The 14,170-nt window shown below is 40.5% G+C and overlaps 1 long non-coding RNA gene across 1 annotated transcript in view; it reads right to left on the bottom strand.

Annotated features, from left to right (window-relative positions):
* Nucleotides 1–13,744, bottom strand: part of LOC121659268 — a 48,298-nt gene extending 34,554 nt beyond the window's left edge. The window contains exon 1 of the long non-coding RNA XR_006014241.1: nucleotides 13,664–13,744. This is a non-coding gene — a long non-coding RNA (uncharacterized LOC121659268). The remainder of the gene's footprint in view (nucleotides 1–13,663) is intronic.
* Nucleotides 13,745–14,170: the final 426 nt, after the last annotated feature.

Here is a 14,170-nt window from a genome sequence, read left to right as displayed (position 1 = left end):
GACATGACCTTTTCTATTAAAAGCTCACATTTCTTTCGTGAGAACAGGATATCCATATTTAGAATTGTTTTCACAAAGTCTGTTGCCAGGCCATGGTGCTACTAAAACTCATACCAGAATGCCAAAAAGTCAGTGTTTCCACCATTCTCTAAGGTTATTTATGATGAAGTTAGGAAGGTTAAATGGAATTAAAACTGGCCAGGGATGTGAGAGGCAACAAGAAGGGCTTCTATAAGCAGGTGACAAAAGGAAGACCCGAGAAAATGTGGGCCCATTACTCAATGAGATGGAGGACCTGATTATGCAAGATTCAGGAAAAGGCCGAAGTACTGAATGCTTTCTTTGCTTTAGTCATTACTAGCAAGACTGGCCTTCAGGAAGCCCAGATCCCACAGACCAGGGAGAAAAGCTGGTGGAAGAAATTTGTACCCTTGGTGGAAAAGGATCAGTTCTGGGAATACTTAAGCAATCTGTACACACATAAATCCACAGGATGCACCCATGAACACTGAGGAGGCTGCCAGAGTTCATTGCAAGGCAATAATCTATAATCAATTATGGTGACCAGGAGAAGTTTCTGAAGACTAAAGGAAAGAAAATGTCAGCCCCATCTTCAAAAAGGGAGAGAAGGAGAAACCAAGGAACCACAGGCCAGCCAGCCTCACCTCAGTCCCTTGACAGAGAATGGAGCAGCTAATTTTGGAAAGCATTTCCAAGCATATTAAGGACAGAAAAATCAGCAGCAGTAGTCAGCATGGCTTCACCAAGGGTAAGTAATTCTTGACCAAATTGATAAACTTCTATCAAGAAGTGGCTGGCCTGGTGGATGAGGGAAAAAAACATGCATATTGTATACCTGGACATCAGTAAGGCATTTAACAGTTTCCTATAAGATCCTTGTAGACAAGCTGCTGATGCATGGGCTGGATGAACAACAGTGAGCTGAAAACTGACTGAATGACCAGGCTTAGAGGGAAGTGCAAATTCTAACTGGGGGTCAGTAACTATTTATGTACCCCAGGGGTCAATACCAAGTTCAATCACGTTTAACATCTTCATCAGAGGCCTAGATGATGGGACAGCTTACCCTCAGAAAGTTCGTCGATGACACAAAACTGAGCAGAGTGGCTGATATGCCAGCAGGTTGTCCCGCCATCCAGAGGAACCTTGACAGGCTGGAGAAGTGAGCCAACAGAAACTTCATGAAATTCAACAGGGAAAAATGCAAAGTCCTGCACCTGGGGAGGAACCACCCCATGCTGGAAGAAAACCAGCTGGAAAGCAACTTAGAAGAAAACAACCTAGGGGTTCTGGGGAACACCAGGTCGAACATGAGCAAGCAATGCACCCTTGTAGGAAAGAAGTCTAAGAGTATCCTCCACTGGAGAAATTATTGCCAGCAAGTGGCAATAATAAACTTCCCATCTACTTAGCACTGGTGAGGCCACACCTGGAGCACTCTTTCCAGTTCTGGTCTCTTCAGTACAAGACAAACATGGACGTACTGGAGAAAGTCCAATGTACAGCCACGCAGATGATGAAGAGATTCAAGCATCTCACATGTGAGGAAAAGCTGAGAGCTCTGGGACTGTTTAGCCCAAAGAAGAGAAGGATTGGAAAGTTCTTTCTGGAGCACATAAATACCTGAAGGAAGGATGCAAAGAGGAGCCAGGTGCTTTTCAGCAGTGATAGTACTAGGGACAATGGATATGAACTGAAATACAGTTCTCTGAACATCAGGAAACACTTTTTCACTGTGAGGTTGACTGAGCACTGTCACAGTCAGCAGTGAGGTTGTGAAGTCTCCATCACTAGAGACACCAAAAAAGCCATCTGGACACGGTCCTGAGCAGCTGGCTCTAGGTGACACAAGCTTGAGCAAGAAGGGGTTGGACCAGGTGACCTCCAGAAGTCCATTCCAGTCTCAACCATTCTGTGACTCTGCGAAGTTAAGAGATTAGAAAATTGTATTTGAAGCAAAGTATCGGTGTACTGCTCTCAGACATACTAACAGAAGCAGCCCTGGGCAGTTTTAAACTGGGAATTTGCAGCAGGTTCCTGTGTGTTTTGGGCTCCTGCCAGCTTGGAAGGGTGGAAAGCTCTTAGCAGCTTCTGAAAACATGACTAATCCCAGAGGGCACAGATCTGAGTACCACTTTTGATCTTTGGTTCTGGAAAAGCTTGCTGTACTTGTATTTTGTAAAGGAGAAGGAAGAGGTATTTTTATGTGAAGCTGTTTTAGAAAGAAAACACAGCTTGCCTTGGAAGACATTCATGGGTTTGAATTATCAAAATAATTTTAGAGAATTCCTCTCCCTTTGGTTTTGCAGAGAGAAGATAAAAATTTTAAGTAAAAATATAAAGATAAGATATTTTAAAGAGTGCTTGACTCTTGTGTTGCAAATAAATTTTCCAAATTCAGTGTTTTTTCCTTCCTCCAGAGAACGCTAAATTTGCAAACTCAGCATTACCACTAATGTCACTTGTGAAACTTTAACTTAGTCCTTACAGTTAAAGTCATCCTAAATTCAAGATGCCTTTGATCTGGTCACCTATAAATTTAGATTTAATATTCATTCGATCTCCCTTCCTAGGCACATGGGTCAGGTCATGTTGTTTATCTTCATAGTGGCTGGACATGAAAGCAGAGACAGCTGCTTTCAGTTCCTCATATTCCCATGGCTCCTGTATTCTCATGGCTCAGGCCAGAGCCATGCATGCCAGAAAAAAAGCAAGTGCAGGCACATCCCTTTGCCTGAGAGTCCCAAGCTGAATTATTCTCAGTGTGACAGAATGGTGGGGGTGTTTAGCTGGAATCCTCACTGTGTGTTGAACATGCACATTTTGAAAGGCTTTTAATTCCTATTTAGGCAGAGTTTACCCAAGGGACAGCTCCTTTCCTCCTGAGTTGGCACCCTCATCAAAGAACCACAGGGTTCTCTGAGTTGCTTAAGTAAATGGTTGAACATGTACTTTAAAAATGGTAAAACACAGTATTTTCCTTTAGTCTCAAGGTCAGAAATAGTTGATCTTTATTTTGCCCTCCCACTAAAAATTCATTCAAAATCAGACACCCACACTATAATATTATAGTTTAAAGCAAAAAAAAAAAAGTGGCACAACCATAAATGCTTCAAGGCACAGTCCTATTCTGGAAAGCATTGGGCAACCTTCCCTTGAGATTCCTAGTAACCTTATGTAGCCTTATTTGTTACATATATATATATTCATATTCATGCCAATAGCTCATTATGTAAACACATGCTTATCTCTAAAGCCTGGAAACATTTTAAAAAAGAAATCCTAACCACAGCAGTACATATTTTAAGCTTATTGCTCTTCATTCAGTCAAAAACCAGCCAAAATACTCCTGTTCAATTATTTACATGTTTTTCTATCTAGTTTCTGCTAGCTATCATAGTAGTAATTCAATTTTTGATGGTTTTTCATGTTGACCAAAATACTACTGCAAAACAGCACTTCAGGGCCCTCCAGCTTTGCTTTTGCATGAACAGACTCAGTGATTCACCTGGGCTGCTCACGAGTGTGAGGCTGCAGAACGGCTGTATGCAAAACTAGATGTGCAGCTTATCTGCCTTCTCTCCATAGCTTCATACTTCAGTGCCAGCAGGTGGAACAACTGCTGGATAGATTCTCTCACACGCAATGCCAGCATCCTCTGGTACTTCTATAGAAGTCCAAATCAAATGTCACTAAATAATTAATACAAATAAAATAGCAATTGCGTTTTGATCACAGCAAGGGGTTTGTATGCCAAAGAGAGGCGAGAAGTCTGTAGGAAGAGAGGAATGCATCATTGCTTCACAATTGATGGGTTTGACAGATAACAGCAGAGTTTTATTCCTTTGCTTTTGGCATGGTGGAGGGCCAGGGAGTGGCAGGGGGGCACAGGCCCTCCATGGGAAGGCGGCTGTGTCTGAGGAGGTGGCGGTGTTGTGTAACCACACTGACAGAGTGCGTCACAACGTGTGACATGTGGCAGCAGAAGAGCCTTAAATAGCTCTCACCATCTTTTCTCCTCCGGAGGTTTTGAGGAAAATTTGGTTTTCTGAGTAATGTTTTATCCTTCCTAAAATCACCTGATAATATGGCTCAAGCTCCTCTAGAGAACATCTCCCTGAGCTGTCTCGGAGTTTTAGGGTAGAATTGGTGAGGATCTTGGTCTTTTAAGCCCAGATGTTAAAATTGTGCACCCCAGGGACTATGGATGAATACATGTTCATTAATCCTGGTGTTAAAATTGATCAACGTCCCGTCATGACCTCATCTGTAACAGAAGCTGGGGCTGAATTAATTCTGCTTGCGCTGAAGCCATTATTAGAAAAATGCCTGACAATGACTAAACTTTTTCCAGTGATGGAGCATCCATTGCAAAATACAAAATTTTGTTTAACTGTTAATTATCTTTTGAACTAAAATTTCAACTTTGTTTTTGAAGGTTTGTGAACTTATCTGGATTTATCACCCACTCAGGACTTTGTTATTCATTTGTCTGCTAGACTTCAGAGACCTTATTACCACATTTCTGTTCTTTATTCTTGTAGTTATAGACAGTAACCAAGTCACTGTTTATGTCTATAAGCTAAATACATTGAGTTCTTTCACTCTGTCTCCGGGAGCTGCTTCTGAACGTTTCTCATTGCTCTGATCTCTCCAACTTATCTGTGTAGTGTTTGATCCGTAACACCAAATTTGGACTAAGCATTCTAGCAGTGCCTGTGCAAATGAGGAATACATAATGTCAGCTGTGCTCCTTAGCATTCCCCTTTTATTACTCCCAGAACTATGGTGACTATATAAGAATGCTAAGCCCACATGTTCAGTTCATCAGTGCCCTGAGTCCTTTTCAGAATTACTGCATCCTTCTTGTAATTGTGGCTTTTACATCTCATTTTTGGTGAGTAAGTTTGTGGGGGACAGTACTAAAATGCAGGCTGTTACCCCTACTCAGGAGCGTTGTGTCCTGCTGACCTATGCCCTTTGTGCTTTACTAACCTCAGATTGGGACACGAACTCAGTTTCTGTACATTGCCTTGACTCTTGATATGCAAATTAGCAAACAGCCTCCCAAAACTCTGGTGGGAAGCCCCAAGATCCTGGGACTCAGCCTAAAGTCCCTTTTCTGCCCTCAGAGTTTCCCTCCTCCTTTGCCAGAACACAAAACCCATTTTTCAATGCACTGCTCTGTCACATCTCAGCCTGGGCCAAATTAACTTAATAGATCAGCATTTATTACTGATCCTCAGCAGGAAATCCACTTTTTTATCTCAAAGTGAGCTTTTGCAGCTGGCTGGCCAGGTCTTCTGAGACGCAGCCCAGCAAAAGATGTCTCACTGGTGAGAACCACTCAGAGTTCATGTTTCACAAGCACAGGTCTCCTTTAATTGAATTTATTAAGCTGAGACTTAGTGTTTCTCAGGTATTTCAACATCCAGTGTCAGACTACATAAAGCAGCTTGGATTTTTCATCCATATTCAGCACTCACCTGTCACCAGGCCAAGGATGGGGCATCAGTTGGGGCTGTCAGTAGTCTCTGGGAGGGGGACTAGGGTACTAGGGACTTGTATATTTGGGATTTATGGTGAAAGTAGGAAGGTAGGAGCCACCCTGGAGGAGTTTGCTGGTTTGCAAGATATGCAGGCAACAGAGTGATGTAGGATGCTGCTACTGAGGCCGTAGATGGCAACTGCTAGGAATAGAAAGGCAACTGCTGGATGGGTGACAACCCAAATGAATAAAAATCTCTTAAGGGGCAGAAAATCAGGAACCAGTGACTGTGAGTTGAGAGCAGAGAGTGAGGCAGCTACAGAGTGCAGATGAGCCTAGGCTCCCTTCGCTCCCTCCTCCTCTCTTATTTCCTTCCTCTTCTAACCTGACATAAGCAACTTTTTCTCCAGGCACTCCTTGTAGACAGCATCAAAGCTGTGCATCCAGAAGGAAAAGGACTGCTGGAAATAGCCTGTAGCTAAGCTGTCCTGGGCAAATAAATGTACCCTCCTATATATGCTCTGGCCATTCGAATACTTAGGGATAGTATTTATCAATTTCTGACTCTTTCTTTCCTTTTCTCTAAGATTGTCTACAGTGCTGTCTTTTATAGCATAGGGGAGATGTATAAAATGTGTCCCCCAGTTTGCTTCCAATCCTTCCCACCACTGCCCCCCAGCTTCATTTGCCATGCAGCAGCAGTCTTTGGTAAAACTTCTCTGAATATACTGCTCAGTGAATAAGCATTAATTAAAAGAATGAGAAGATGAAGATCAATGTTGATTTACAAACAGAAGACAGGAGCTAATCCTGAATAGATAAATAGCTCTGAAATTATATCTAGAAAGTGGATGGAAAGAGAAGAACAAAATATCTGTCAAGTTCTTGTAGTGGAAAAGTAAGACCCAAATTCTGCTTGGCCCCAGGATTTGCATGTCTGATAGAAAAGGCAGGACTAGACAGCTTTCAGGATACCAGTACCAGTGAGGAGTACAATGGGGGTATACCACAAACAGCTGGTTTCTTTTCTGGGCTAAGTTTTTTATTTCAGGTTTAGAAAATGTTTCCATCCCCCTTATGCTGTTATGTGAAATGCTCCCAGTGATTCCTGAGATGTGTTCCCTTGCAAGAGCTTTCTCCCCACCTTTGTCCCTGTGCATTCTCCCTTTCAGTCACTGAGAGAACTATTATTTCCAAGATCCTCTTCTTATCACAAAAAAATAATCTAATTCCTTCCAGCTTCTCCATCCATTTCTTTCTAATCCCACAAAGAAAATTAGTTTCAGCATATAACACATTTCCACTGAGGTGTATGAATGTCATACAGAGGGCAGTGCTGCCTCTTCACAGGCTCTCCTGCTTCCAAATGTTACACCACTCCTTGTATTATGTTTTTAAGCAGAATTTATTACTTTTTAAGCCAAAGAGGAATCCACTGCAGGAATGAATTTACATTGGCTTTGTGCCACCAAATCTTGAGAACCGAGACATTGAGTTTAACATTTCTGAGACAAACTGTAATGTGTTACAGGTTCTATGTAGCTTAACCTCTAAGGAGGGAGAAAAGGTGTTTGAATGGGGATGGTTTAATAGAAGCAGTATTTAAAAAAAAGACCCAGGCCAGCTGAAGGAAAAGGACCTCCTCTTAGAAAGCAGTGGCAGGAATTTTCTTTCAGCCTTTCAGAAAAGGGCTTTTTCAAACAACAAACTGTGCCAAAATCTGCTTCTCTGTCACAATGCCCATGATTTGCAGCATGATTTGATGCTCGGTGCATGAACATCTGTGAAGTAATGACTGAGGAAGCATAGCAGTAAGTTCCCGTAACTCTCTTAATGTTATATAGTGCCATTTCTCGAAGGGAAACAAGAATTTACACTCTAAGGGGTCCCCCAACCACTTAAAGTACATGTCCCTCGAGGTCCCATTAAACAGCCATTACAGTGAGCCTGGGGCTGTGCTGTTCTCTCCCCCCAGCTCTTGTGTATTTTGTGGTTCCTCAGCAGGTTTCCTCATTATTTTGGAGGGAAATGCAGTCAACAGATTGAAGATCAAAAAGAGTCAAAAGCGAGATGTGAAATTTCAGCCCAGTCAGAACAGCACAAGTGTCATTTGATTTCCTCTGCAGAGGAAGCAGTCTAGCGATACACACACAGCTGTGCCTACTGTTTGGCACCTACTGGGAGGTGTTTGATCAGTTCTGTTGCCTACTTAACCATCAACTGATAGATTTGTCTTCCCCTATGTGATAGAGAAGAGGGAAGGGGAGGTCAGTGTCACCTCAAGCTGCAAGACATCAACAGAGAAGTTTCCCCATCTGCTGAGTGTAATTGGTTTCCTCTATTCAAAGCCAGAGTCACTACACTCCTCCCTCCTTCTCCTTCCTTACATTTCCAACAGCCAGCCCATTTATTCTTGTGTTCTGCCCTTTCTGAAGGTGTAAAAAACAATGTAATGGATAAAAATAGGAAAAGAAGTAGAGCCACAGCCTGCCCCACAGTTTCAGACATAGAAGAACATAGTGGGCTCTGAACTAGAATTCAAGGGCTGTGCAGTGATGGTACAAGCCCTGCTTCCAAGCTTTTGGTCCAAGTAAAGCTAACATTAAAACTAACCCTCACCGTAACCCCAACTCAACCCTAAACCTAACCATAACCCTAACCCTCACCTGAACTCAAACTCAAACCTAACCCTGACCCTAACCATAACCCTAAACCTAACACAAACATAGCCCAAACCCAACCCTAACACAAACATAACCCTAACTCTAACCCAACCCTAACCATAACCATAACCACTGTTTAAGGCTGTACAGGAGACCTTTATCTGCATTAGACATGACCCCATTACAGAGCTTCAGTGACAGGACTAGATGAGCTCCAGCCGTGTCCTCCAGCCTCTGCTGTTCTGTGAGTCTGTATCCCAAAAGAGAAGCCAGATTTGGTGGTGTTTTCTCAAAATCCTTGAACAGAGACCCAGCTTTGATAAGAGATTCTAGTAATCATTTTTATGGAACCAATTAAATAAAAACTAACTGCAGAATTCAACAGCCCAGGAGTTTTAACAGGCTTTTTTATTTAATAATATAAGCATTTAATTTTTCTGCTTGGCAGCTTTGTACAGACAGGTGGAGAGGAAAGATCTGGGCTGGCTTAACTTGTGTTTTTTGACACAGCCAAATGTCAATACTCAGAAGTGTGTCATGCAAATCAAAGCCTCAGATCTGAATGGCTTTAGTCTTAAGGAAGTTTGCGTAGAGATACAGATTTTACAGATGGCTTCTATCTTTTCAATGATCTGGCAAAGGCCTTGGGCTGAACTACAGAGTAGTCTGGAGCAGCATGATGCAGACTGAATTAATCTGAAAATTTATGGACAAGGAAAGAAAATGGTGTTGCTTTCCTATACAAAAATTGTCTTTCATTACGCTGAAGGCTGATGCTGTCCTAGTAGCCAATTGCTCTTACAATAAAGTACACATTAAGATGTCTGGCAAAGCAGAAGAAAGCCATTCAGGTGTGCCCAGGACAACACACTGAACAAAAGGGAAGTTGTCATTCCAAATTCTAGCCAGTAAAGGTTCATTGAAAACTATTGGTGGATTTTGAGGAATTTGGATCAAGTCATGAGCAGTCCAAATGAAAAACAATTATAGCAATAATAAAGTAACCCTTCCTGAACAGTCTCATGTGCAACACTGAAAGCAAAAGTAAGAATATGAACTACATCAGAGGGAACTTAGAAGGGGAAAAAAAACTGTGGTAGCCAAAATCTACTACAGTTTTCTGTGAAATGTTCCCATTCATCTTTATGAACATTTTTGCACAGCAGTCAACCATGAATAAACCTTCGTGGAGTTCCTTGTATCACAAGGACAAGCAGATTAACAGCAGGTTTTGCATATGTTAAAAAAAAAAAAAGTTTCCTCTCTGCTATTGAGCTACACTTGTGCACTAAAGATTCATTCAAACACAAAGTTAGTTTTATTCCAGTTCGTATGTTTTGAAGTGGATAGAGGTAAAGTAACACAAGCACATGCTAGGACACACATGCACAGAAACTAATAAAAAAATGCAGTTACATACCTAGGTTAATAATAGCTTTGTATAAATTCTCTCAGGCTAGGCGGTGTACTGACTTTATAGTCAGTAAATAACTTTGCATCTCTACTTCTGACACTAAATACAGATTTCCCTACAAGATTAAATACTGAGAATACTGGAAATAACCAACTAGACTAGATCTGTAAATAGGGCATGTAATAGGGTTCAGTTCCCCTGATCCCATTAGCACTTGTGGTACCCCAAGATAAACTGTTTCAACAAAATCTTTGGGTCTATAAAGATGCCTGTATCCTTCTGATAGTTTTGGGGTTTTTTTAAAGGAGCTAATTGGAATTAAGTACTTAAATATGTAGATCTTAGCCTTCCAACACATTACTTCCTGCACTAATAAATAAAAGTAGTAGCACTACATGTCCTCACAGTACCACTAGAGAGTAATTACATTAAAGCCTATGAGAGTCTGAGGCAGAGGTGATGGACACTGCCCAGATGTCACACACTGAAAAGACAACAGTGTATATTGCACTCATTTCCCACCACAGCCTGAGGGGACTTTCATAGATGCAGCATTGAGATTGTGCCAAATCAATCATTGCTAAAGTCTGCACAGGCAAATTAATACATTTCCGCCTGGGGTCCACAAAGATCGGCACAGGAATTGTTATTCCTTTATTTTGCATGTGATTTTCTGTATTCTGTGATTTGCTGAGATTTTCACCACAGCACTGAAGAGAAGGTACCTTGGCAAAACCTGGGCCCTGATGCACATTGTCATTACTCTTGGCATTTTGGCAGTGGCAGGGGGAAAGAGGCAATCTTCCCCTGTTTTTCCAGCTTTGAAAGTCGGCATGGCTACAGGAAAGAATTCTGTTTCCTGTCTGCTAGTCAGAAGTGGGTCATCACCGGCTTAGAGTTGGCCAATCTTTTTATTTGCAAATTTTTTCAGGAGCTTAGGAGGACATACAGTGACCAATATGGCTGTGTCCATTCCTGCTGGGCAATGCCCATTTAATTATTGCATTGCCCTGCCTCCAGACCATCCTGCTTCTATCCTGAGCAAGCCAGAAAGTGAACACTCCCTTGGCCTCTTGGCAGAGTTTCTGGTATTTCATCATTTAGGATCCTGTGTCATTGATCTATTTGTTCATATAGATTTTGAACACATCAGGCTTAAGACACATTTGTAACCCAAATAAAACTTTTAGAAGAGCATACATTAGCTTTTAGTCATTCTGGCTACACTGTGTACAAACAATGCCACAGGGAAAAAATCTAGTGGTTATAAATTGTGAGGTGTGACAAGCTCTTGTATGTGTCAACAACTAAAACAATAATTTCTGTAATCAGCAAATACAGAAAGTTAACGACACAGGGAGATTATCCTTCTAAGCAGTTTCTAACAGGACTTTAATTTTAGACAGCATATCTGATGTCTCTTTTTTCAATCTATCTCATTCATTCATTCATTTGATTATGTCCTGAAAATTGGATTTATGAAAATGAAATCTTCATTATAGTTAGAAGTGGCAGAGTATTTTGAAAGTGAGGGCAATGGTATAGAAAGCAAAAGAGATCTTTGTTCCTAACCTGTATACATCTGTGTGTCTTCACTCATTCCCTATCGCTACATTTATTTACAAATAAACCACCAGGCAGACTGATTCTGTTATGAGGAATAGGTCCATTTTCTTTGTAACTAACCTACTTCCTCGTTCTGTAATTTAAATGGATGAGTGCAAGTATGTTAGTGGCCTTACCTGAGGAGACATTTCAAGAGAAGATATCTGAGTGTGATGTACAGTTTAAGTTCAGAGCTTCCTGTTTACAAGCATGCACAGATTTCTATTTTTGTAATGCAAAGAAAAAAATAATGAGCTTTAGACATAAAACATTTGGTATCCTCCTGCAGCTGCTGTTTGCCAGAAATGCTGACAAACCTGTTTGTAAGTCTGCAAGAACCACATGACACAGTATGATTCATGTTCATGTTGACCTTTGTCTAGTTTGTGATTGAAAACAATTAAAATTACCAGAGTCAACAGAGTGAAAACTATGTGGAGTAATTGAGTTTGGTTTTTCATGCCTCTAACTCTATTTCTGTGTTTCATCATTCTGGCTTTCATGTGCACAGAAGCTACTGAACCATTCATGCATGCTCATGTGAAGATCTAGATTCAGTGTGTTTGACAGCTCGGGGAAGTCATAAGGCAATGTTGTCAAATAATTGCAGAGAAGATGCAAGAGGCATTAACTAAACTGTCAATAAGCTACAACATTAATGTAAATTATCAAATCAAATTTGTCGAGTATAAACATGCATTTTTCTTAATGGAACAGCGTTTGGATATTCGATTATTAATTTCACTTCCAAGACAGCGGAGTAGAACAACAAATTGTATTAATGTTTCCTTAAAAACAGACTGTCTTTAAATATTTAGTCAGAAACTATTGGACTAGGACACTTTATTTTTAAGGAACACCTTGATTACACGATTTCTTCCTTGCTCACATGGTGTCCTTCAGTCAGGTGTTCAACACCTCCTAGTGCTGGTGGAAGGTGATGACAGCCCCTCAGTGATTCAAAGGGTGAAATTTTTGCCCCTGGGTAATGAGAATGTCTAGATGTACATCTAGGTGTGCATGAATTAGAACGAGTTGCTGGCATTCAGGTGGCCCCAGTCATCCCTGGTGCATCATTTCCTTCTGTATTTGCAAGACACCCACAGACCTATTCCTAGTAGGGTTCAGAAATTACCCTGGTACAACATATTAATAAGAAAAGCATATACCTTCAAGAGGAGGGAATTGATCTTCTTTCTATCAACAATGACCTTGGAGTTTGCATAATCTCTGTTTGGGTTGTATTTCTTTAAATGAGAGCTTTAAAACTTTTTTTTAATGGTTGCTGTTACGAAAAGTGCAAGAAACAGCATGTCTGAAGTCTCGTATTTCCCTGAGCTGGACACAGCACTTTGCTGAGGCGAGTTCAGCGCCAGAGCTTGGTGTGGTGCGTAAGCAGAGAGGCAGCCTGCAGTCTTTAGATGCTGGACCTCTGAATGCCAACTTACGGTGCCAGGAATCTCAAAAGCAAAATATGCTGCTGTTACAAGTACTTAAAAACCAAATAACACTGGCCACATTAATTTATTGCTCTATGAAGGAGTTTTATTACCACTTCTTCACAGAGGGCTATCAGATTTTGTGTCACAGTCAAAGATAAGATCTTTAGCTCAGGAAGTCCCTTAGCTGGTCTTATCTTAGTAGTGTAACCCTTCCAATGACTCATGTGTGGCTTGGTTACACTCACATTACTCAAACAAGAGAAGAAACTTAATGTTTGGAAAACCAAAAACAAAACCGAAGAGAGGAAGATTATTGGCATGAAAATGTTCAAGAGCTCTCAGCACTTCTGAAAGTATTGTTAAGGAAAGTGGCCTTATAGATTTCCTACTTTTTAAATTATTTTTTTCATTCAAATAAAATCTTTATTCTATACAAAGATGTTTCTTCATGCTTGAGTGTTTTTTAAAAGGAAGTTAAGTTTACACGTAATATTTTATATCTCCATAGCTTCTATTAACTGATACTACAGTGAGTGGATTAGGACCCATACTCTAGATATTATGGATAGCATACTCTTCTTGTGAAAGTGTCTTTAAATACAGGTTTTTAGCTTTGACTTACAACATTTTTTCATAGCAAACACGTGTCTTTTATTTGTCATTTTTCATGACCTTTTCTTTCAAGAATGTCTGCCCGTATGCTGACATTTTGTGTTTGTCATCCCTTAGACTTTGTAATCGCTGTATTTGCCTTCTAGTGCCACAGAGCTCATTCGTAGAGCCATTTCTTTTTATTGCTATATACTCTAAGGCTTTTCCATCATGCTCCTCCCTGTAGCATTCCATTCACTTACAGAAAAAAACCGTAAAATCTTCATTTTTGCAAGAGTGACTAAGGCATCATTGCCTTGGGTACTTTTCTCCTTTGCTGCAGAAACGAGCAACAACTAGTCATGTCATGAATACATTTTATCTTTAACTTACTGGACTTTTCCAGCTTAAGACCACTGGTTTTTGCCATTACACCCACCTGCTTCTTTGATGGCAGTTAATGTCCCTCTTATTTCCTCATCTCTGTTCCAAAGTCAGTGACTATTTCTGTTCTTTGTTTTTTCCTAGTGAGAGGAAATGGGAGAAAATATATCAAAAAGATATGTTTATGTTTTGGGTTTTTTTTTTGTTTTGTTTTACTTATCCCTCCTTCTAAAATCTCCAGAAGTATAGTCATGCATAAAATATTTGTTTTTCCTTTGAGAAAATTTGTATTTTTGAACATTTGTGCTTCAGCATATAAGCCAGTGATCAACTGATAGGGTTAAAAAAAATTCCATATTATTTTTTACATAATTTTCTTCTACATAGTTTTTCTAATCTTACCCTGAAACAGCCAGCAGTTTTTACATTTTTACAGAACAAGACAAACTGATGTCTTATGTGAAGGGTTTCCTTGGGCATATAAAATAGAAACGTACAATGGGAAATCCCAGCATAAAATTCAATCATGTTGCTTCCTTGAGGCTTTAACATGAAAATAACC

This window comes from Corvus kubaryi, unplaced genomic scaffold (genome assembly GCF_017639235.1).
Source record: "Corvus kubaryi isolate FWS band 111438036 unplaced genomic scaffold, C.kubaryi_AGA036_p1.0 split3-73, whole genome shotgun sequence".
Taxonomy (NCBI): Eukaryota; Metazoa; Chordata; class Aves; order Passeriformes; family Corvidae; genus Corvus; species Corvus kubaryi.
The sequence above is the reverse complement of the archived record's forward strand: the minus strand, read 5'-3'. Positions and strand labels throughout refer to the sequence as shown.